This window comes from Coregonus clupeaformis, unplaced genomic scaffold (assembly GCF_020615455.1).
Source record: "Coregonus clupeaformis isolate EN_2021a unplaced genomic scaffold, ASM2061545v1 scaf1092, whole genome shotgun sequence".
NCBI lineage: Eukaryota > Metazoa > Chordata > Actinopteri > Salmoniformes > Salmonidae > Coregonus > Coregonus clupeaformis.
The window spans coordinates 123,796-147,954 of NW_025534546.1; the positions used below are offsets into that span (position 1 = coordinate 123,796).

Below are 24,159 nucleotides of genomic sequence, written 5' to 3' on the forward strand. Positions count from 1 at the left end.
TCTGAGTTCAAGAGGGCACTTAGGTAACTGACTTGTTTCTTCTGATGAGTGGCTGAACAGACCATGTTCAGGATATTAACCATTTCCTTCTGTGATGGCATTTTGCCCTCTTAATGCATGTACTTTGGTACTTCCTCTATTTTGACCCCAATAACACATGTGGATATTACGTCTGGTCCTAGCAAACTATACACCAAATATCCTCATCGCAAAAAAATTTGTTTAAACAGTTTGTTGTGTTTAATCTGTTAACGTGATTAATCGTTTGTTTAAGAATAATATGACATTTATAAAATGTTAAAGTATGTTGGAACCAGAGAAGGTTGAAAACCTCTATCTGTATTAACACTATTTTTAAAAATTCTTTAAAGATATTCTCCGGTACTTTGTATTCTTTTAACCAGTATTTCTGAAAGTAGCCCCACGAGCAAAAAGTGGTCCCTGAAAATGGTGTACTACGTCCCAAATGTGCAGATATGTGCACCACGTCATTGCTCTCTCTCTCGCTCTAATCTGTTTTAATTTTGCTAGCTGTCAGTCAGATAGCGAGGGTCTGAAGCTCATTGTCTGAAACTCGAATTGCTAGGGGGCTGGCCCACGTGGGGGTTAATGTAGGGAAAATGGCGCTGCACAGCTTCCAGAAAACAATCGCTTTCAAACTAGGGATTATGTGGCTAATTGAGGTAAAACAGTAATTTTGCTCATAGATTATGCATGTATGAAGTACACATTGACACATCCAGCCCAAAGTGGGAGGTTTAAAAAGACTTACTAGTCACCAAAGCATGTCTTTAACTCAACTTCCTCATGCAGAAGCCAATAGGAATGTAGAAAAAGGAACGGGTCAGGGAACGACCTCTGAGGCAACTCCTGTCCTGACAGCTCATAAGTTTCCCCTAGTAACAGATCTAGGATCAGCTTCCTCTCCCCCAATCGTATCCTTAACCATTAGTGGGGGAAATGAGAAACTGACCCCAGATCAGTATCTAGGCGCAATTTCACCCTACAACATCCTGACATTGACATTAAACTTGTCTAGTCTGGTGTCTTTGCAGAGCCTAGGTAAGTTGTTTCAAGTCCTACAAAGTTATTTAGGCCTGTCTAGACTTATGTGATTAATGAATGTTAAACATTTGACATTTCATTACAAATGTCCATTTATCTTCCTTACACACACTTTACTGTAGATCAAAAGAATGCCTTTGCCTGCAGTCACAATTTGGCAGACTGAATAAGTGAAATAAAACGTTTGATCTTATTTACTTTTAAATGAATAGAATTGAAAGTGTTTTGAAATAGAACTGTGTGGAAATGTCATGGTAGGCTAGTGAGTAAAAAGAGGTGAGAGCGTCTGAAAACAAATGGCTTCAAAAGTTGTCAAAGCATTTAGTCAGTAAGCCAACCCTTCACAGATTAAATGTAACTTTGATGTGGTATTTCTTCGTCGTGACTTTGTAATGAATGATGGTACTTCAGTGGCCTTCGACCTGTTGCACTAGTGATAGATTAACCACACCTGCTGCATACAGTCATCTCATATGACAGGCACATATTGCTTTGGCAACAAAACATGTTTTTGACATACCATAACAGGTGTGTTGTATTGGAACTGTTTTATTATAGCGCATGGCGCAAGTATAGTCATGATGTCATATACAGTGCCTTCGGAAAGTATTCAGACCCCTTGACTTTTTCAACATTTTGTTACGTTACAGCCTTATTCTAAAATTGATTAAATGAAACAATTTCCTCAGCAATCTACACACAATACCCCATAATGACAAAGCGAAAACAGGTTTTTAGATATTTTAGCAAATTTAGTAAAAATAAAAAACAGAAATACCTTATTTACGTAAGTATTCAGACCCTTTGCTATGAGACTCTAAATTTATTTTGATCATCCTTGAGATGTTTCTACAACTTCATTGGATTCCACCTGTTGTAAATTCAATTGATTGGACATGATTTGGAAAGGCACACACCTGTCTATATAAGGTCCCACAGTTGACAGTGCATGTCAGAGCAAAAACCAAGCCATGAGGTTGAAGGAATTGTCCGTAGAGCTCTGAGACAGTATTGTGTCGAGGCACCGATCTGGGGAAGGGTACCAAAAATGTCTGCAGCATTGAAAGTCCCCAAGAACACAGTGGCCTCCATCATTCTTAAATGGAAGATGTTTGGAACCACCAAGACTCTTCTTAGAGCTGGACACCCGGCCAAACTGAGCAATCGGGGGAGAAGGGCCTTTGTCAGGGAGGTGACCAAGAACCCGATGGTCACTCTGACAGAGCTCTAGAGTTCCTCTGTGGAGATGGGAGAAACTTCCAGAAGGACAACCATCTCTGCAGCACTCCACCAATCAGGTCTTTAAGGTAGAGTGGCCAGACGGAAGCCACTTCTCAGTAAAAGGCACATGACAGCCCGCTTGGAGTTTGCCAAAAGGCACTTAAAGACTCTCAGACCATGAGAAACAAGATTCTCTGGTCTGATGAAACCAAGATTGAACTCTTTGGCCTGAATGTCAAGTGTCACGTCTGGAGGAAACCTGGCACCATCCCTACGGTGAAGCATGGTGGTGGCAGCATCATGCTGTGGGGATGTTTATCAGCGGCAGGGACTGGGAGACTAGTTAGGATCGAGGGAAAGATGAGCGGAGCAAAGTACAGAGACATCCTTGATGAAAATCTGCACCAGAGCACTCAGTACCTCAGACTGGGGTTAAGGTTCACCTTCCAAAAGAATAATGACCCTAAGCACACAGCCAAGACAACGCAGGAGTGGCTTCGGGACAAGTCTCAATGTCCTTGAGAGGCCCAGCCAGAGCCCGGACTTGAACCCGATCGAACATCTCTGACGAGACCTGAAAATAGCTGTGCAGCATCACTCTCCATCCAACCTGAAAGAGTTTGAGAGGATCTGCAGAGAAGCATGGGAGAACCTCCCCAAATACAGGTGTGCCAAGCTTGTAGCGTCATACCCAAGCAGACTTGAGGCTGTAATCGCTGCCAAAGGTGCTTCAACAAAGTACTGAGTAAAGGGGTCTGAATACTTACGTAAATATGATATTTCAATTTTTTATTTTTAATAAATTAGCAAAGATTTCGACAAACCAGCTTTTGCTTTGTCATTATGGGGCATTGTGTGTAGATTGATGAGGAATCCATTTTAGAATAAGGCTGTAACCTAACAAAATGTGGAAAAAGTCAAGGGGGTCTGAATACTTTTGTAAAAGATGATTGGGCAAGTCGGTCCGCATGCATCCATCGTAAAAATTCCAGCGAAGACAGTCGCCTGTGTTATGTTACATATTGTTTCATTAAAGTCAACCAAAGTGATATTCGCCTCCGGATTCTTCATATAAAGCATAACACTACAACAGGGAGAGGATAGGGTCACTGTATATATCGCTTGCAGATCTACCAGTATCTCGTCATATGACAGGGGAGGGTCCTGGAGAGTTACTTTGCAGGCTTTTGTTCAGGCCCAGCACAAACACACCTGATTGATATAATCAAGGTCTAGACTGAAAACGATGTTAATATAACCTACATGTTTATTTAGGACAAGCCTCCACTGCTGAGTATTTTAATAAGAAGTTGACCACAACAACAACGTCAACTTCACCATACTGACTGCGATTTTTAACAGTAATAATAATAATAATATTGTTTTTATTCATCCACAGCATTACCATTTCCAGTGGAATTAAAGCCTGCATCATAATTTGCCGCCTGGACGGGAAAGCCATTGTGTTGTCAGCAGCCGCCCAGGGCATTGGAAGGGCCGCATGGTAATATTTACTCCATTTACACATCACAACCACACTGCTGCACAATCACATTTCACACACAATTATTTATAGATGATACGGTCCATTTTCTAGCTTATAATGTTAATGCATCTTCCCTGGTTCTTGTTATGAACATTTAGGCCCTTTAGGCTGATTCCTGCTATTGCTGTAGCTACACTCTCTGTGGGGGAAAATATGGAGAGAGAAAACTGTTCAGTTTGTTCAGGATGGTAGAGCCAACATAGCTTTCTATTGTAAAGGCTGGTGTATACTTGATCTAGTGACTGTCTGTAGACACAGTCTAGTGTAAACCAGCCTTAACTCAAATAAATGTTAGGCATATGTCGCTTTGGTGACTGAATTGTTGTTTCTGTCCATGGGCTCCACTATCCTGACATGCACTCTCTTTTTCCATTGACGTGCACTCTCTTTCCATTGACGTGCACTCTCTCCCTCGCCAAGCCCCCGCAGTGTGTGTGTTTGTGTGTGTGTGTGCGCGCGCGTGTGTGTATATGTGTGTGTGTGTCCGGTACCAACAGGTTTGTTTGTGAGGGTTCTTATCAGCCAGAAACATGAGCAAAGTTCTGCAAAGCGCTAGAGTATACGATAGTGCTGCAAAGTGAAGTGTCTATTTAAAAAAAAAGTCCTCATTTCTAAAGTGATGGAAAGAGTGAAGTTCCCATCAGCTCATTCATCCAAAATTGGCTTACCCGGTACTTAGCTTCCAGCTATGAACACATGTAGTGTAGTGCTGTAGCCTCTGTGGACATATTATAAAGGCAATTGATACCAAGGCCTTGCAGCATCTTACCATGACATGAAAATCTACAGCTCTAGTTTGAGATCCCTGAAGAGGTATCTTCAGGGATCTCAAACTAGAGCTGTAGATTTTCAGAACAAAGATATTCCGCCTACCAAATAATATCCTGTAACACTTCTCTCCAGACTCCATGCTCTGTTTGCACATTCATTATTAATTACACACATCCAATAGTTCCTCTGGTTTCCTCTGGTGCGATGTCTTGCCAGAAAAGAAGGGCCTAGCTTATTGGCCTTAGCTAATTAGTAATCACTGCTGGGATTGGATCACATTGCCCAATTCTTGATTGGGTTCCTTGAAGCAATGCTTCTTGAGGGAGGTGCCATGTGCGTGTGCCTGTGCCCGTGTGTGCGCGCGTGTGGGCAAGAGCCACTGATATCTATTCAAGCAGTTTCAGATCAGAAGGCAAAAAGCCATCATTACACTGAACACACTGAGAGGAGTGAGGGGAGAAGAAACCTACGTACAGTCTCATTTGAACATTTTACTGATTTTTTTGTGTGAAAAATCAAGATATTCTATCTTTATACATTATGGGCCTTTTCCGAAGAGGGAGCCCAAGTTACAGCAACAGATATCCATGTAGAGTGAAGGAACTCAATGTCCACCCTGGTAGTTTCTTATGGTTTACTTATGCCATCTACTGGGCATCTTGAGAATGAACGAGTGCCCATTGTTCATATAAAAATGATGTTTATTATACAGATTTGAATGGTTTGCAGAACTTCCCAATGATGGTCCACTAACTCTATGCCTAACCTTGCTATTAACACTAACCTTAACCCTAAATCTAATCCTAACCTATCCCTAACCTTGACCAATTTTTATGATTTGAGAGCAATTGACTCACATTAACATTACAACTCTGACAGTGTTAAACTCATTAACGCTTACCTCTCAGGGTAGTAGAATACTGGTATTTTCAAAGGCTGCATAGAAACACAATTCAAGGCTTTATCACTTGCTAGCCTCTTTCTAACCTCTCACCATACATTTCAGTACTCAATGTATTTCTATGACATGGTCTATGATCAGAGTAGTTTATAGCCCACAACCATATTGATTATCCAGCATATAGGTCAATGGGTGTTCATTAACCATGCCTACTGTATATATAGACTAGATATTCCTCTCAGATAGTGTACGGTCCTACTGCTCTTTTCCGTGCATGCTCCTCTACCCGCACCTACTAATCCTGTTAATCTAGACACAAATCGCCTCACATGATCTAGTGTGCAATACATCCCCCTACGACATCTCCTTGTACTAGGTTTGGCTTATTGAAGCTAATCATATGTTGATGTAGCCAAACTAAACGCTGTGCTCACCAGCATTCCGTTTGGTTTAGCCAGGCTAACGTGTATTTATATAGCTATCGAGACCAAAGTGGTGGATGTGACCAAGAAGGACCAAGTGAAAGGTCTGGCCAAGGAGTTTGACCATGTAGAGGTATTTTTCAATGTTGTTCAGCTTTTTCCTGGTCTTGTTTCACTCTCATCAAATCGTTTTTTTGTGTAGGAACTATTGCAATTAAAACATTGACACATTGAATTAACAAGACATATTGAGCCACCACACTTTAGCTTGGGCTCATTTCCAGCATTTGATTTGCACCCACTGTCCCTAAATAGCTATGGCACTGTTGTTAATCATTGTAAACCTACAGTAACAACAACTACTTATATTTGTTATTTTGTTTAAACCAGTAAACAAGATAAATTATTTAGCACTTCTCTCTCCACTCACTGTAAATGTCCAACAGACACTGTTCTGTGTGAGTGTACATTCCAAAATCCCAGAATCCCATGGGCTTACCCTCCACTCTGTCACCAACCAATCCCCTTAATGGAGGTCACTAAGATGCTGCCCTAATATTTAGGTCGGTGTCACCCTCAGAAGACCCACAGTATAGACAGTTTGTTCACAGGTATAAGGCTCATCTGCACAGCACTTTGCTCAGGCCCTGTGAATAAGCACTCTTGTCTCCCTCATCTGTGACACTGGTCTGGAAGTGGAAGAGGGTTGACTTGAATGAGAATTTGGTGGTGCGATGTCTGGTACAACCAGACTAGCTCGACTGAGGTGTCAACAGGTAGATGGGCAAAGGTGAACGAGAAGCGATTGGTGGTGCTCCAGGTTGTCTCTTATGCAGTCATATCTCACACCTGGAGAACCATATTAATATGATAGCAATCTAAGATTGAAAATGTATGCACTCACTAACTGTAAGTCACTCTGGATAAGAGCGTCTGCTAAATGACTCAAATGTAAATGTAAAGATTCACAGAGCAACTGCAAAAATGACAACCTGGAACACTGCCATTTTGGATCCTCAAATTGGCCACCGCCCATCATCATCCTCTCCCAGGTTCGTCCATTTCGGCTCCAAACTGGACTCCAAGGAGACCGACTGGGATTTCACCATGGAAGTCAACGTCCGCAGCATGTACCTCCTGCCCAAGCTGATTCCCACCATCAAACCCATCCCTCCACTACACATTTTTTTGGGGTCATTTAGCAGATGCTCTTATCCAGAGCAACTTACAGGAGCAATTAGGGTTAAGTGCCTTGCTCAAGGACACATCGACAGATTTTTCACCTAGTCGGCTCGGGGATTAGAACCAGCAACCTTTCGGTTACTGGCACAACACTCTTAACCACTAAGCTACCTGCCGCCCCACATGACCTCTGACCTAAGGATTACAGGAATACATATGTCCATTCTGCCCCTGTTGTTCCCTGATTATCTTATTATCCTATTGTAGTCTAGAGAGAGAGAGAGAGAGAGAGAGAGAGAGGTGCTGTGGTCAATTGACTTACATGTTGTTTTTCCTTCGACTGCTCTCCCACCCGGATTAACTGCATTGCATTGAGCCATGGGATATAGGATGCTAACCTCTAGCCACTACTCCTGGCTTTAACCATAAACTGACCAAATTACCACAAAGTGTAGTCTTAATTAGCGCTCCTTAGCATACAATGCATCCATCCACTCTTTCAGTCGATCTTGAGTTGGCTTTTATTATAATCAGCTGTCTTTTATGTAGATAGGGAATGCAACAGCACCTTCAATTTAATAGTGAGTAGTTAATAGTTATTACTAATATCTGACTCATTTGATGAAACACTTTTTGAACACAAAGTCAATAAAGTCAATGTCCTTAAATTGGTTTCCCACTACCCTTCTTAATCAACTTTGTTTTTTCACCTCAGATGTTGGCCAAGAAGTCTGGGAATATCATTAACAATGCATCAATGGCCCAAAAGGTAAAGTATCATTAATGTGATTTTGTATTCAATAGACAGTACAATTCCTGAACAGCCAATGAGATGTGTCCTATCTGATCCTGTTATCTCTGACAATGTAATTAGTCAAGCAAAACGTAGGTGTGACGAATCATTGTGTGTACAGCACGTCCAAATCGTCATGTGTACAGCACCTCCAATGCTGCAGTCATTGGTCTCACCAAATCTAGACTAAGTGTACAAAACATTAGGAACACCTACTCTTTCCATGACATAGACTGACCAGGTGAATCCAGGTTAAAGCTATGATCCCTAATTGATATCACTTGTTAAATCCACTTCAATCAGTAGATGAAGGGGAGGAGACAGGTGAAAAATTATTTTAAGCCTTGAAACAATCAAGACATGGATTGTGTATGTGTGCCATTCAGAGGGTGAATGGGCAAGACAAAATATTGAAGTGCCCTTGAATGGTATGGTATTAGGTGCCAGGCGCACCGGTTTGAGTGTGTCAAGAACTGCAACACTGCTGGGTTTTTCACGCTCAACAGTTTCCCGTGTGTATCAAGAATGGCCCACCACCCAAAGGATATCCAGCCAACTTGGCACAAATGTGGGAAGCATTGGAGTTAACATTGGCCAGCATCCCTGTGGAATGCTTTCGACACCTTGTAGAGTCCATGCCCCGACGAATTGAGGCTGTTCTGAGAGCAAAATGGGGTGCAACTCAATATTAGGATGGTGTTCCTAATGTTTTGTTCACTCAGCATATAGCAGCCGATTTCATTGAGCAAGGCATTCGCTGCAACTGCGTATGCCCTGGTAAGCACTGCACTTACATCACCCTCCATTCCTTGTGGGCGTCCCCAGGGCCCTGGCACCCTATTCCCTATGGATCCTGGTCAAAGGTAATGCACTATAAAGGGAATAAGGTGTCATTTGGGATGCATTCCTTGTATAAAGTCTGATTAAAGTGCCTCTCCATTTTAATCATACACTCTACCATGACTCAAGGAGAACACATACTGTGTTAGATTATGACACAGCCACACTTGAGGACTTATGACACAATACCGGAGTGGAATATCTAAATGGTACCAGCATGTCTCAGTAAGGACCCAATATGTCTGTAACTTTAAACCTGTCAAAGTTGTAGAGATGACCATGCAGTACAGAGATGGTCAGACAGGCAGCCATATAATGGCTTATGGCAGAGGTGGTAGCTTCCCCTTGTGAAAAGGTGTATTGTTGTTGTTTTATCATTGTGGTGTACCATTAGCCTGGGTGCCAGTCTGTTTCTGCTCTCTTGCCAAATAAGGAGTTGGCGAGTGAGAAGAAACCAACTGGCATTTTAAAAGGACCCATGAGCACCAACATGTGAAGTTCATAGGAGCATGTCAAATCTGGTGTCAAATGCTGTGTCTATATTATTTAGAAATTAAGGCATATATAAATGTTTCAACCATTTTCTATCCTAAGTATTAGGAATAAGCGAAGGCTTTGATTTCTGGTCAAACAGATGGAAAAGGGGTCTTAGAAAATATCTACCAGAAAAAGTCTTAAAAGGTATTCAAAATAAAGACCCCTGCCAACTAATATCAACACTTATATTTTGTTTTGGATAAATGATTTGCCTTGTGTATGTTTAAGAAACATTGACCTGTGCCTTGAAATTCCGCTACCAAAAACCCACAGATATTTTCTAATTTCTCTCCGTCATGAGGGAGGATAATGAAAGTTCAAAGAGGCAACAAGTAAAGGTAGACCTACCAATTAGTTATAGTGTTTTTACTGATATCTATTGGGTTTACGAATCAATAAGTGATTAAAACTAACATAATTTCAGAAAACTCAGTAACAGAATCATTGCAATTGAATTGGCTACAATGGGAAATGATAGCAGTCACAAACCACAGATGGGGCACCTGCTACAGTCCTTCTTTTCACTGGCATACTGTTAAGTTCAACTCATAACTGTTTTCTTTCTCTTTCTGTCATCTGGTGGTCAAAGCAAGTGTGAAAACAGTCTGGTCAACCCCTCTCTCTCTTTCCCTCTCTCTCTCCAGTTAATGTCACCTCTCCCGGCTCTTACTGACACCTACCCATGAGCCCCCTCTCTTTCCATTTACTGCAACCAGCATCCTTACCTATTGAGCACCAACTGACCGACACCGGACGTCCATGGACGTTGAAAAGTAGTCTGATGCTGAGCAGTTGCCATATCAGGCAGTGATGCAACCGGTCAGGATGCTCTCGACGGTGCAGCTGTATAACTTTTTGAGGATCTGTGGACCCACGCCCAATCTTTTCAGTCTCCTGAGGGGGAAAAAGTGTTGTTGTGCCCTCTTCACAACTGTCTTAGTGTGTTTGGACAATGATCGTTTATTGGTGATGTGGACAAGAAGGAACTTGAAACTCTCAACCCGCTCCTCTACACCCCCATCGACGTTAATGGGGGCCTGTTCGGCCCTCCTTTTCCTGTAGTCCATGATCAGCTCCTTTGTCTTCCTCACATTGAGGGATAGGTTGTTGTCCTGGCACCACACTGCCAGGTCTCTGACCTCCTCCATATAGGCTGTCTCATCGTTGTCAGTGATGAGGCCTACCACTGTTGTGTCGTCAGCAAACTTAATGATGCTGTTGGAGTCGTGCTTGGCCACACAGTTGTGGGTGAATAGGGAGTACAGGAGGGGACTAAGCACGCACTCCTGAGGGGCCCCAGTGTTGAGTAGCAGTGTAGCAGATGTGTTGTTGCCTACACTTACCACCTGGGGGCGGCCCGTCAGGAAGTCCAGGATACAGTTGCAGAGGGAGGTGTTTAGTCCCAGGGTCCTTAGCTTAGTGATGAGCTTTGTGGGCACTATGGTGTTGAACGCTGAGCTGTAATCAATTAACAGCATTCATACATAGGTTTCCCTTTGTAGTCCGTAATAGTTTGCAAGCCCTGCCACATCCGACGAGCGTCAGAGCCGGTATAGTAGGATTCAATCTTATTCTTGTATTGACGCTTTGCCTGTTTGATGGTTCGTCTGAGGGCATAGCGGGATTTCTTATAAGCTTCCGGATTAGTGTCCCGCTCCTTGAAAGCGGCAGCTCTAGCCTTTAGCTCGGTGCGGATGTTGCCTGTAATCCATGGCTTCTGGTTGGGATATGTACGCACGGTCACTGTGGGGACGAAGCCGTCGATGCACTTATTGATGAAGCCAGTGACTGAGGTGGTATACACCTCAATGCCATTGGATGAATCCCAGAACATATTCCAGTCTGTGCTAGCAAAACAGTCCTGTAGCATAGCATCCGCATCATCCGACCACTTCCGTTTTGAGCAAGTCGCTGGTACTTCCTGCTGTAGTTTTAGCTTGTAAGCAGGAATCAGGAGGATAGACTTATGGTTAGATTTGCCAAATGGAGGGCGAGGGATAGCTTTGTATACGTCTCTGTGTGTGGAGTAAAGGTGGTCTAGATTTTTTTCCCTCTGGTTGCACACGTGACATGCTGGTAGAAAGGATTTAAGTTTGCCTGCATTAAAGTCTCCGGCCACTAGGGTCACCGCTTCTGGATGAGCATTTTCTTGTTTGCTTATGGAGCACTATAAGCTCGTTGAGTGCGTTCTTAGTGCCAGCATCTGTTTGTGGTGGTAAATGGACGGCTATGAATAATATAGATGAAAACTCTCTTGGTAGATAGTATGGTCTACAGCTTATCATGAGGTACTCTACCTCAGGCGAGAAATACCTTGAGACTTATTTAATATTAGACATTGCGCACCAGCTGTTGACAAATAGACACACACACCCACCCCTCGTCTTACCAGACGTAGCTTTTCTGTCCTGCCGATGCACGGAAAACCCAGCCTGCTCTATATTATCCATGTCGTCGTTCAGCCATGACTTGGTGAAACGTAAGATATTGCCATTTTTAAAGTCCCGTTGGTAGGATAATCTCGAACAAACTAAGCATTTGTGTTTAGTGAGACCGCCAGATCAGAGACAGTAGGGTTGACCAGGGATGTTCTCTTGATAAGTGCGTGAATTTGTCAATTTTCCTGTCCTGCTAAGCATTCAAAATGTAACGTGCACTTTTGGGGTCAAGGACAATGTATGGAGTAAAAAGTACATTATTTTCTTTAGGAATGTAGTGAAGTAAAAGTAAAAGTTGTCAGAAATATACATTTTAAAGTACAGATACCCCCAAAAACTACTTAAGTAGTACTTTAAAGTATTTTTATATTATCCATGTCGTCGTTCAGCCATGACTTGGTGAAACGTAAGATATTGCCATTTTTAAAGTCCCGTTGGTAGGATAATCTCGAACGGAGATCATCCAGTTTATTTTCCAGTGATTGCACGTTGGCCAATAGAACGGATGGTAGAGGTGGGTTACCCACTCGACGACTAATTTCCGTCTTTTCTTCACCCGAATGATGGGGATTTGTGCCTGGTCTCGGAGAAGCAGTATATCCTTCGCGTCAGACTCATTAAAGAAAAAATCTTCGTCCAGTTCAAGGTGAGTAATCGCTGTTTTGATATCCAGAAGCTCTTTTCAGTCATAAGAGATGGTAGCAGCAACATTATGTACAAAATACAGTGGGGAAAAAAAGTATTTAGTCAGCCACCAATTGTGCAAGTTCTCCCACTTAAAAAGATGAGAGAGGCCTGTCATTTTCATCATAGGTACACGTCAACTATGACAGACAAAATTAGAAAAAAATTCCAGAAAATCACATTGTAGGATTTTTTTATGAATTTATTGGCATATGATGGTGGAAAATAAGTATTTGGTCAATAACAAAAGTTTCTCAATACTTTGTTATATACCCTTTGTTGGCAATGACACAGGTCAAACGTTTTCTGTAAGTCTTCACAAGGTTTTCACACACTGTTGCTGGTATTTTGGCCCATTCCTCCATGCAGATCTCCTCTAGAGCAGTGATGTTTTGGGGCTGTCGCTGGGCAACACAGACTTTCAACTCCCTCCAAAGATTTTCTATGGGGTTGAGATCTGGAGACTGGCTAGGCCACTCCAGGACCTTGAAATGCTTCTTACGAAGCCACTCCTTCGTTGCCCGGGCGGTGTGTTTGGGATCATTGTCATGCTGAAAGACCCAGCCACGTTTCATCTTCAATGCCCTTGCTGATGGAAGGAGGGTTTCACTCAAAATCTCACGATACATGGCCCCATTCATTCTTTCCTTTACACGGATCAGTCGTCCTGGTCCCTTTGCAGAAAAACAGACCCAAAGCATGATGTTTCCAACCCCATGCTTCACAGTAGGTATGGTGTTCTTTGGATGCAACTCAGCATTCTTTGTCCTCCAAACATGACGAGTTGAGTTTTTACCAAAAAGTTATATTTTGGTTTCATCTGACCATATGACATTCTCCCAATCCTCTTCTGGATCATCCAAATGCACTTCAGACGGGCCTGGACATGTACTGGCTTAAGCAGGGGGACACGTCTCGCACTACAGGATTTGAGTCCCTGGCGGCGTAGTGTGTTACTGATGGTTGGCTTTGTTACTTTGGTCCCAGCTCTCAGCAGGTCATTCACTAGGTCCCCCCGTGTGGTTCTGGGATTTTTGCTCACCGTTCTTGTGATCATTTTGACCCCACGGGGTGAGATCTTGCATGGAGCCCCAGATCGAGGGAGATTATCAGTGGTCTTGTATGTCTTCCATTTCCTAATAATTGCTCCCACAGTTGATTTCTTCAAACCAAGCTGCTTACCTGTTGCAGATTCAGTCTTCCCAGCCTGGTGCAGGTCTACAATTTTGTTTTTGGTGTCCTTTGAAAGCTCTTTGGTCTTGGCCATTGTGAAGTTTGGAGTGTGACTGTTTGAGGTTGTGGACAGGTGTCTTTTATACTGATAACAAGTTCAAACAGGTGCCATTAATACAGGTAACGAGTGGAGGACAGAGGAGCCTCTTAAAGAAGAAGTTACAGGTCTGTGAGAGCCAGAAATCTTGCTTGTTTGTAGGTGACCAAATACTTATTTTCCACCATAATTTGCAAATAAATTCATTAAAAAATCCTACAATGGGATTTTCTGGATTTTTTTTTCTCAATTTGTCTGTCATAGTTGACGTGTACCTATGATGAAAATTACAGGCCTCTCTCATCTTTTTAAGTGGGAGAACTTGCACAATTGGTGGCTGACTAAATACTTTTTTGCCCCACTGTAAGTTACAAACAATGCGAAAAAACTAACAAAATAGCACAGTTGGTTAGGAGACCGTAAAACGGCAGCAATCCCCTCCAGCGCCATTATCCAGTAAGTGTTATGCGTAACTGTTTTTTCCACCTCCCTTTAGTCTGCCTATGTGACTGGACCAGAGTATAAAATCAATGGAGGATGGAGGCTCTGAAGAACCTACAGAACAGAGAACAAGAAATAATTTAGAAAACTGTCATTAGTTACTGCCAGTTGGAAAAAGTAACCAATTGTCATACTTGAGTAAAAGTAAAGATACCTTAATAGAAAATGACTCAAGTGAAAGTCACCCAGTAAAATACTACTTGAGTAAAAGTCTAAAAGTATTTGGTTTTAAATATACTTAAGTATCAAAAGTAAATGTAATTGATACGTAAGTATTAAAAGTAAGAGTATACAGTGGCTTGCAAAAGTATTCACCCCCGTAGGCATTTTTCCTATTTTGTTGCCTTACAACCTGGAATTAAAATTGATTTTTGGGGGGTTTGTATCATTTGATTTACACAACATGCCTACCACTTTGAAGATGCTAAATATTTTTTCTTGTGAAACAAACAAGAAATAAGACCAAAAAACTGAAAACTTTAGCGTGCATAACTATTCATCCCCCCCAAAGTCAATACTTTGTAGAGCCAACTTTAGCAGCAATTACAGCTGCAAGTCTCTTGGGGTATGTCTCTATAAGCTTGGCACATCTAGCCACTGGGATTTTTGCCCATTCTTCAAGGCTGCTCCAGCTCCTTCAAGTTGGATGGGTTCCGCTGGTGTACAGCAATCTTTAAGTCATACCACAGATTCTCAATTGGATTGAGGTCTGGGCTGTGACTAGGCCATTCCAAGACATTTAAATGTTTCCCCTTAAACCACTAGTGTTGCTTTAGCAGTATGCTTAGGGTCATTGTCCTGCTGGAAGGTGAACCACCGTCCCAGTCTCAAATATCTGGAAGACTGAAACAGGTTTCCCTCAAGAATTTCCCTGTATTTAGCGCCATCCATCATTCCTTCAATTCTGACCAGTTTCCCAGTCCCTGCCGATGAAAAACATCCCCACAGCATGATGCTGCCACCACCATGCTTCACTGTGAGGATGGTGTTCTCGGGCTGATGAGAGGTGTTGGGTTTGCGCCAGACATAGCGTTTTCCTTGATGGCCAAAAAACTCAATTTTAGTCTCATCTTACCAGAGTACCTTCTTCCATATGTTTGGGGAGTATCCCACATGGCTTTTGGCGAACACCAAACAAGTTTGCTTATTTTTTTGGCTTTCTTCTTTCCACTCTTCATAAAGCCCAGCTCTGTGGAGTGTATGGCTTAAAGTGGTCCTATGAACAGATACTCCAATCTCCACTGTGGAGCTTTGCAGCTCCTTCAGGGTTATCTTTGGTCTCTTTGTTGCCTCTCCGATTAATGCCCTCCTTGCCTGGTCCGTGAGTTTTGGTGGGCGGCCCTCTCTTGGCAGGTTTGTTGTGGTGCCATATTCTTTCAATTTTTTAATAATGGATTTAATGGTGCTCCATGGGATGTTCAAAGTTTCTGATCTTTTTTTATAACCCAACCCTGATCTGTACTTCTCCAGAACTTAGTCCCTGACCTGTTTGGAGAGCTCCTTGGTCTTCATGGTGTCGCGTGCTTGGTGGTGCCCCTTGCTTAGTGGTGATGCAGACTCTAGGGCCTTTCAGAACAGGTGTATATATACTGAGATCATGTGAAAGATCATATGACACTTAGATTGCACACAGGTGGACTTTATTTAACTAATTATGTGACTTCTGAAGGTAATTGGTTGCACCAGATCTTATTTAGGGTTCATAGCAAAGGGGGTGAATACATATGCACACACCACTTTTCCGTTATTTATTTTGTATAATTTTTTGTAACAAGTGATTTTCTTCATTTCACTTCACCAATTTCGACTATTTTGTGTATGTCCATTACATGAAATCCAAATAAAAATCAATTTAAATTACAGGTTGTAATGCAACAAAATAGGAAAAATGCCAAGGGGGATGAATGCTTTTGCAAGGCACTGTAAATCATTTCACATTCCTTGCATTAAGCAAACCAGATGGCACCATTTTCTTGTTTATTTTATTCACGGATAGCCAGGGGCACACTCCAACACTCAGACGTCTTTACAAACTAAGCATTTGTGTTTAGTGAGACCGCCAGATCAGAGACAGTAGGGTTGACCAGGGATGTTCTCTTGATAAGTGCGTGAATTTGACAATTTTCCTGTCCTGCTAAGCATTCAAAATGTAACGTGCACTTTTGGGGTCAAGGACAATGTATGGAGTAAAAAGTACATTATTTTCTTTAGGAATGTAGTGAAGTAAAAGTAAAAGTTGTCAGAAATATACATTTTAAAGTACAGATACCCCCAAAAACTACTTAAGTAGTACTTTAAAGTATTTTTTACTTAAGTACTTTATGCCACTGGTTACTGCAATATAAATGTGACTGCCTTACCGGAATGTCAATATCATGCCTTTTCGAATTATATATATATAAGCACCTGCACCGCCGTTACCCCGGCCGCTAGCACCTGATGACCTGTTGAATCTAACTAAAACTGAACCCGTGTAAGCAGATTTTATTGGGGCTCGCACATTCTTGCAAAGTGAAATCAGAACCACAGCCAGCAACAATAAATGGACCCCACTCAGTGTTCTTCAAAGATACGACGGGCCTTTGTCAGCAATGCCGACTGTGCTTTTAGTACTTAAACATGATTAACATTTTTGGGGCATCTACAGCAATGTGCGAAAACAATAAATCCACAATGAAGAATGTATTCAGTGAACATAGACTCTGAACACAGACACAGACACAGAGCATGTTACATCAACGAAAAGCCCAGCTTGTTCAGCATGCATTTGAGAGGGACCTGACAAGTACATTTCGCTAGGAAGGAGAATGGAATCAGAAACTTCTCATGAGGTTCAACACAGCATCGAGAAGGCTGCAGCTCTTCTAAATGGTAAGCTACAACATGTATGGCCCTACATTTTCGCCTCCTCCCTGCTCTCTTGCTATAGCGTGTGTGTGTGTGTGTCTGTGTGTGAAACTCTCCCACACAGAAATTATTGCGCACCTGGAGAAGTGGCAGCTTGGTTACGCTCATTGCATAGACAACTTAGTGTCACAAATTCGACAGCAATAAGCTTTGAAGCCTGTAAGAATCTTTGATAGCCTAGTGGTGCTCATTCTGTTGAGCTGATCTGTGCGTGATGGTAGGCGCAAATAATGTGTAGGCCTACAATAGCTACGGCTGTATTTCAGATGCACCTGTATGTGGTAGTGGGGCGCATATATTCTTTGTGTTATTCTATAAAACGATGGTTGTTGATGTGTACGGCTACATTTCAGATAAATTTTTGTACATTTGAACAGTAGTAGGCTATAAAGCAAGGCCTACCAGTTGTCCCCACCCATGGATTTAAAATGCCCCCTCAGGCATGTCATGCTGGAGCCGGGCCTGTCCGTGTAATGTTTGTTCAATAAATATCCAAACGTAAACAACGAAGACGGATAATCATTTGGACTTCATTAATTCATTTTTCTCATTTCATCCACAAGATTGAGTTAATGGAGAGGAGTGGCAGCAACAGGATACGTGTCACAACTTCCTCCGAGGCTGCCTCCTCTCCTTGTTCGGGCAGGCTTCGGCGCTCGTTGTCACCGGCCTTCTAGCCACTGCCGCTCCTCATCTCAACATTCCATTTGTTTTGTCTTGTTTATTTCACACACCTGGTTCATATCCCCTCATCAGTACCTTTATAAGTGTTCCCTCTGCCCCCTTGTCTTCGTGTGTGATTGTTTATTGTGGATGTTCGATTAGCTCGGTGGAGCTCTTTGTTATTTTGTATCGCCTGGTTATTTTCAACCGTGTGCTTCGTTGTTTTTCCAGTGCGCCTGTTTTCCGCACTGAAGTGTTTACATTTACATTTACGTCATTTAGCAGACGCTCTTATCCAGAGCGACTTACAAATTGGTGCATTCACCTTAGAGCCAGTGGGATAACGACTTTACAATGTTTTTTTTATTTTTTATTTTTTTGTTGTGGGGGTGGGGTGGGGTAAGGGGGTGGTAGAAGGATTACTTTATCCTATCCCAGGTATTCCTTAAAGAGGTGGGGTTTCAAGTGTCTCCGGAAGGTGGTGAGTGACTCCGCTGTCCTGGCGTCATGAGGGAGCAGTTTTGACTGGGCTGAGCGGGAACTGTGCTTCCGCAGAGGTAGGGGGGCCAGCAGGCCAGAGGTGGATGACCGCAATGCCCTCGTTTGGGTGTAGGGACTGATCAGAGCCTGAAGGTACGGAGGTGCCGTTCCCCTCACAGCTCCGTAGACAAGCACCATGGTCTTTGTAGCAGATGCGAGCTTCAACTGGAAGCCAGTGGAGTGTGTGGAGGAGCGGGGTGACGTGAGAGAACTTGGGAAGGTTGAACACCAGACGGGCTGCGGCATTCTGGATGAGTTGTAGGGGTTTAATGGCACAGGCAGGGAGCCCAGCCAACAGCGAGTTGCAGTAATCCAGACGGGAGATGACAAGTGCCTGGATTAGGACCTGTGCCGCTTCCTGTGTAAGGCAGGGTCGTACTCTCCGAATGTAGTAGAGCATGAACCTACAGGATCGGGTCACCGCCTTGATGTTAGCGGAGAACGAAAGGGTGTTGTCCAGGGTCACGCCAAGGCTCTTCGCACTCTGGGAGGAGGACACAACGGAGTTGTCAACCGTGATGGCGAGATCATGGAATGGGCAGTCCTTCCCGGGAGGAAGAGCAGCTCCGTCTTGCCAAGGTTCAGCTTGAGGTGGTGATCCGTCATCCACACTGATATGTCTGCCAGACATGCAGAGATGCGATTCGCCACCTGGTTATCAGAAGGGGGAAAGGAGAAGATTAGTTGTGTGTCGTCTGCGTAGCAATGATAGGAGAGGCCATGTGAGGATATGACAGAGCCAAGTGACTTGGTGTATAGCGAGAATAGGAGAGGGCCTAGAACTGAGCCCTGGGGGACACGAGTGGTGAGAGCACGTGGTGCGGAGAGAGCTTCTCGCCACGCCACTTGGTAGGAGCGACCGGTCAGGTAGGACGCAATCCAAGAGTGAGCCGCGCCGGAGATGCCCAGCTCGGAGAGGGTGGAGAGGAGGATCTGATGGTTCACAGTATCAAAGGCAGCAGACAGGTCTAGAAGGACAAGAGCAGAGGAGAGAGAGTTAGCTTTAGCAGTGCGGAGAGCCTCCGTGACACAGAGAAGAGCAGTTGAATGACCAGTCTTGAAACCTGACTGGTTTGGATCAAGAAGGTCATTCTGAGAGAGATAGCAAGAGAGTTGGCTAAAGACGGCATGCTCAAGAGTTTTAGAGAGAAAAGAAAGAAGGGATACTGGTCTGTAGTTGTTGACATCAGAGGGATCGAGTGTTGGTTTTTTGAGAAGGGGTGCAACTCTCGCTCGAAGACGGAAGGGACATAGCCAGCGGTCAAGGATGAGTTGATGAGCGAGGTGAGGTAAGGGAGAAGGTCACCGGAGATGGTCTGGAGAAGAGAGGAGGGGATAGGGTCAAGCGGGCAGGTTGTTGGTTGGCCGGCCACCACAAGTCGCAAGATTTTATCTGGAGAGAGAGGGGAGAAAGAAGTCAAAGCATAGGGTAGGGCAGTGTGAGCAGGACCAGCAGTGTCATTTGACTTAACAAACGAGGATCGGATGTCGTCAACCTTCTTTTCAAAATGGTTGACGAAGTCATCCACAGAGAGGGAGAAGGGGGGAGGAGGATTCAGCAGGGAGGAGAAGGTGGCAAAGAGCTTCCTAGGGTTAGAGGCAGATGCTTGGAATTTAGAGTGGTAGAAAGTGGCTTTAGCAGCAGAAACAGATGAAGAAAATGTAGAGAGGAGGGAGTAAAAATATGCCAGGTCCACAGGGAGTCTAGTTTTCCTCCATTTCCGCTCGGCTGCCCGGAGCCCTGTTCTGTGAGCTCGGAATGAGTCATCAAGCCACGGAGCTGGAGGGGAGGACCGAGCCGGCCGGGAGGATAGGGGACATAGAGAGTCAAAGGATGCAGAAAGGGAGGAGAGGAGGGTTGAGGAGGCAGAATCAGGAGATTGGAGGGAGAAGGATTGAGCAGAGGGAAGAGATGATAGGATGGAAGAGGAGAGAGTAGCGGGAGAGAGAGAGCGAAGTTTGTGACGGCGCATTACCATCTGAGTAGGAGCAGAGTGAGTAGTGTTGGAGGAGAGCGAGAGAGAAAAGGATACAAAGTAGTGGTCAGAGACATGGAGGGGAGTTGCAGTGAGATTAGTAGAAGAACAGCATCTAGTAAAGATGAGGTCAAGCGTATTGCCTGCCTTGTGAGTAGGGGGGGACGGTGAGAGGGTGAGGTCAAAAGAGGAGAGGAGTGGAAAGAAGGAGGCAGAGAGAAATGAGTCAAAGGTAGGCGTAGGGAGGTTGAAGTCCCCCAGAATTGTGAGGGGTGAGCCATCCTCAGGAAAGGAACTTATCAAGGCGTCAAGCTCATTGATGAACTCTCCAAGGGAACCTGGAGGGCGATAAAACACAAGCAGTTAGGAAAGCAAAGGCTAACTTTTTCAAACAGAAATGTGCATCTTGTAGCACTAACTCCAAAAAGTTTTGGGACACTGTAAAGTCCATGGAGAATAAGAGCACTTCCTCCCAGCTGCCCACTGCACTGAGGCTAGGAAACACTATCACCACCGATAAATCTACAATAATCGAGAATTTCAACAATCATTTTGCTACGGCTGGCCATGCTTTCCACCTGGCTACCACTACCACCAGCTCTGCACCCTCCGCTGCAACTTGCCCATGCCCCCCCCTTCTCCTTCACACAAATTCAGACAGCTGATGTTCTGAAAGAGCTGCAAAATCTGGACCCCTACAAATCATCTGGGCTAGACAATCTGGACCCTTTCTTTCTAAAACGAGCTGCCGAAATTGTCGCAATCCCTATTACTAGCCTGTTCAACCTCTCTTTCGTAATGTCTGAGATCCCCAGAGATTGGAAAGCTGCCGCGGTCATCCCCCTCTTCAAAGGGGGTGACACTCTAGATCCAAACTGTTACAGACCTATATCCATCCTGCCCTGCCTTTCGAAAGTTTTTGAAAGCCAAGTTAACAAACAGATCACCGACCATTTTGAATCCCACCGTACCTTCTCTTCTATGCAATCTGGTTTCCGAGCTGGTCATGGGTGCACTTCAGCCACGCTCAAGGTCCTAAACGATATTATAACTGCGATCGATAATAGAGAGTACTGTGCAGCCGTCTTCATCGACCTGGCCAAGGCTTTCGACTCTGTCAACCACCGCATTCTTATTGGCAGACTAAATAGCCTTGGTTTCTCAAATGACTGCCTCGCCTGGTTCACCAACTACTTCTCAGATAGAGTTCAATGTGTCAAATCGGAGGGCCTGTTGTCTGGACCTATGGCAGTCTCTATGGGGGTGCCACAGGGTTCAATTCTTGGGCCGACTCTTTTCTCCGTGTATATCAATGATGTCGCTCTTGCTGCTGGTGACTCTCAGATATATCTCTACGCAGACGACACCATTTTGTATACATCTGGCCCTTCACTGGACACTGTGTTAACAAACCTCCATTCATATTCATTCTGAATAAATACGCTGGATACATAATTACAGTCCCTTACATCCCACACATGTTCAGTAGAGAACATCCATATACATGGAGCTGCTGCAGCAGCTAGACAACTTACTACAGGTAACACTCACACACAGGAATGGATGAGCACACACAGACACACATGGTCATAATTTCCATGTGTTTGTTTGTGTGTGTGTGTGTGTGATTGAGTGTGTGGTGTGTGTGTGTGTGTGTGTGTTGTGTGCATGTGTGAGGTAAGGGGGCAGATAGCCAGCATATCCGACCCGCTTGCTTACAGCTGCACTAGGGTCGGACAGCGAGACATGGCTTGGAAAACGTACCTCAATCCAGGGATGAGAAACACGTTGCACTCCGAATTATCCCAACTGTTACACTGAGAAGATTAATGAGTGGTCTATCTGTAGTTAGAGGGAGCTGGGGTGCAGACAGCAGACGGCAGACGGCAGACAGCAGACGGTGGGAGTGAAGGTGGTGGAGGTGTTTGGGGTGGAGAGGACGGTGGACTCAATGGATGACATCCCAGCCACTTGGCAGCGTTAGCAGTGCTTCTTCCTACCTGACGGTTGTGTGGACATCACTTCTCCTTATACAATCAATCAAGCAAAATTATATATGGTCTTTTTTTTTACATCTGCAGTTGTCACAAAGTGCTTTTACAGTAACCCGGCCTGCACCAGAGAAACCCGGGACATACAGGGCACCACTGCTCCTGTCATCTCTTTCTCTCTGTGTGATGTCCTATCATGTTCCTGTTTAGGCACCTGGCCAGCCGAGTGCAGGTGGGCTCTCCCGTCAACATGAGGCTCCTGCTGCTCCCGCCCTAAATACACACAGGTACACACACACACACAGGTACCCACACACAGACACAAACACTATTAGGAATGTTCCCCTATTTACATGTTTCTGTCTATGTGTGTTGTGTGTCAGAGGTGAGGGATGATAAGCCAGTGTTTGAGAAGAGGTGTCTGGTGTGGGAGATGGACATGCAGATTAACTCTAAATTCCTAGATAGAAAGGTGACTTATAAGTCTTTCCCTACACCCTACCATTACCCCTACTCTCACCTTAGCCCCTTCTTCTTAAACCACTATCCCCTGAGTTTCCAACATGACCTGACGTGTGTGTGTTACAGGAGGAGTTGAAGGCGGAGCATGTCTTGTACCTGCGGCAGCACCTGGAGCACCGTGGCAGGATGGCCGACTTCTAGCACTTCCTGGTACGAGCAACATCTTCATGTTTGCTGGTGAATACTTCTTCACCTCCTGCCGACTCCTGTGGGGCACCTTCAACACCTCCTCATTTTGAGGACACACACTGTGGCTGCGTCTCAATAGTCTAGTAGCCTCCTCTCACAGGCACTTTAGTGAGGAAAATACTCTTCTGGTTTGCACTTTTCACTATTATGTACAGAGGCCCTCGAGATCATCAAATATGAATGCTTTTATGGGTGTTTTATCTCGAATGCTGATAAACCTGTTTGTAACACAAGTCCTGTTGGATGTGCAAGGACAATCAGATAAATAAAATGCAAATTACAAATATTACTCTGTGATCTACATACTGCTTTCAGTGTGGCAATCAGTGAGATGGTCAGAGATCACTCACCTCTGCATACAGCGCAGGAAAACGTGTTCTTCAGAACCTGCTGCTGAAGGATTTGCTGGCAGAGCCCGGTCAGCTGCTGCAAAAAGGCCACCACTGCAGGAAGGGAGTCAGCTGCAAGAACCACTTCCTCTATCTTCCTATAAATCCTCTCGAGGGAAGAGGCATCTTTCTCCCCGTGGCTTAGAAGAGATTTAAACAAAAACTGAGATGCAGGACAACATTTCCTGAATATCATGTCCTTGTGAATAAAAAAAAAAGGTAATTTACTGCCACACATTAGCCTGGCAGCAAACTTGCACCTAAACCCAATTTCTCACACAACCCACACTTCTTACATCTAAGCTCCATTGCCTTATCCACACCCCAAAATATTATATGTCTAGATCCTAAGAAACTTTGCACTATTATTTATTTTGTGTTATTACATACAGCCTGAAAAAACTTTTGGATATCAGAGTGGCGGTAACACACAAGCATTCCTGAATTGGATCCTTTGTTCGTAACCCCCAAGGCATTTGAACTTATCCCTGAGGCTGCTCCAAGACGCCACCGGCAGAGAAGAGGTATTCTGAGTGAACTTCTAGTCCAACTCAGGAGGTGTGCAAACCATCCTCTGCTTCCGAGTATATTACTCGCTACTATTCAATCCCTGGACAATAAAGTAGACGAGCTCAGGGCGAGGATCTCCTTCCAGAGAGACATCAGGGACTGTAACATACTATTTTTCACCGAATCTCTGTCCCCGTCCATACAGTCAGCTGGGTTCTCAGTACATCATGCAGATAGGAATAAAGAACTCTCCAGGAAGAAGAAAGGCGGAGGTATATGTTTCATGATTAACTACTCATGG

At 44.1% G+C, this 24,159-nt stretch overlaps 1 pseudogene; it reads left to right on the forward strand.

The window, feature by feature from the left end:
- The first annotated feature begins 3,232 nt into the window (after nt 1-3,232).
- LOC121563314 lies at nt 3,233-22,911 on the forward strand (annotated as a pseudogene).
- The last annotated feature ends 1,248 nt before the right edge of the window (nt 22,912-24,159 follow it).